The sequence below is a fragment of the Hylobates moloch genome, unplaced genomic scaffold (assembly GCF_009828535.3).
Source record: "Hylobates moloch isolate HMO894 unplaced genomic scaffold, HMol_V3 SCAFFOLD_9, whole genome shotgun sequence".
Lineage (NCBI taxonomy): Eukaryota > Metazoa > Chordata > Mammalia > Primates > Hylobatidae > Hylobates > Hylobates moloch.
In genome coordinates, this window is record NW_026652284.1 from 5,290,361 (window position 1) to 5,291,931 (window position 1,571).

General features: G+C 49.3%; 1 protein-coding gene across 1 annotated transcript in view; it reads right to left on the reverse strand.

Annotated features, from left to right (window-relative positions):
* The window catches only part of NPHP4 (nephrocystin 4), a 139,537-nt gene that overhangs the window by 85,258 nt on the left and 52,708 nt on the right, over positions 1-1,571 (reverse strand). The window lies entirely within an intron of this gene.

Here is a 1,571-nt window from a genome sequence, read left to right on the forward strand (position 1 = left end):
AAGAGAAGAGAAGAGAAGAGAAGAGAAGAGAAGAGAAGAGAAGAGAAATAAGTGATTCCATAGCCTCACCCGCACCCGCACCCCAGATGCACATGAAGTGGCCACCATCAAAACCACCTGTTGTCAGGAATTTCAGATGAGGGTTAAAAACGAATAAAGTGTCACTAAGACATCTTGGTTTCACCATACAGATGTCATAATCACAAGTACATTACAATTAATATTCTCTAGAAGACACTGAGAGTGAGGCACCAGCCCCCCTGCTCCTCCCCACCTCCCCCTACAGCCCCTGGGCACCACACATCAGCCATCGGGCACTGCCAGGGCACCTTGAGGCCATTTCTCCTCCGCTCACTCCCCAGCCTGGGCAGCCCCATCCCTCCCCATGAGCCACACCCACCCCAGAAGACCCCTCCCACCCAAGGGTATTCACAAACAGCTGTATTTTAGCTGAAATTTCTGGTCATAAGTAAAGAAAAGCAGAACTGGAACAGTTTCATTAAATGACTGTGACTGCGTCAGTCCACAGAACGCTTGGCATCTCTGGATTTCTGCACCTAATTAGGACTCAGAATCATAGGGACCGGAGGCGTGGACACTGACAAGGTCAGCTTGCCGCTACCAGAAGAGATTAGAAACATCAAATGGCAGCTATGCCCCGACACCCTGCTCTCCGGCCTGAGGCACACCCCAAGACCATCCTCAGCACCTCATGCTCCTTCACAGGCTGTTCCTGAGAGAGCTGCCCAGTCGCGATGGCAGGCCGGATCGCCATGGAAGATGTCTTGTCAGCCATTTTTTGGTTTCTAATTTACTTGTTAAAATGATACAGAAGTACTCCGATCTGCAGTTTCAGTGACCCTCAGTCAACCTTGGTCTGAAAATATTAAATAGAAAACTCCAGAAGAAAACACTCCCTAAGTTCTAAATTGCACGCCACTCTGAGCAGTGTGATTAGATCTGGCATTGTCCCTGCCAAGGCGTGAATCATCCCTCTGTCCCGCGTATCCACACTGTAGACACCACCCACCCATTGCAGTTGAGAGGTAGAGAAAGACAGACTATGTTCACTTTTATTACTGTATATTATAATTGTTCTATTTTATTGTTATTGTTGTTAAATCTGTTACCGTACCTAATGTATAAACTGTGTCACAGGTATGTATATGCAGGACAAAACCTAGTATGTACCGTGTAGGGGTCAGTACTACAGAGGTTTCAGGCCCCCACTGGAGTCTTGGAACAAACGCCCTGTGGAGAAGGCGGAACTACATTAATGACTTTTTCAAACAGAAAACTAAATCTTAAGAACAGCAGAGGCTGGGCGCGGTGGCTCACGCTTGTAATCCCAGCACTTTGGGAGGCCGAGGCGGGCGGATCACGAGGTCAGGAGATCGAGACCACGGTGAAACCCTGTCTCTACTAAAAATATAAAAAAAAAAATCAGCCAGGCGTGGTGGCGGGCGCCTGTAGTCCCAGCTACTCAGAGAGGCTGAGGCAGGAGAATGGCGTGAACCCGGGAGGCGGAGCTTGCAGTGAGCCGAGATCGCGCCACTGCACTCCAGCCTGGG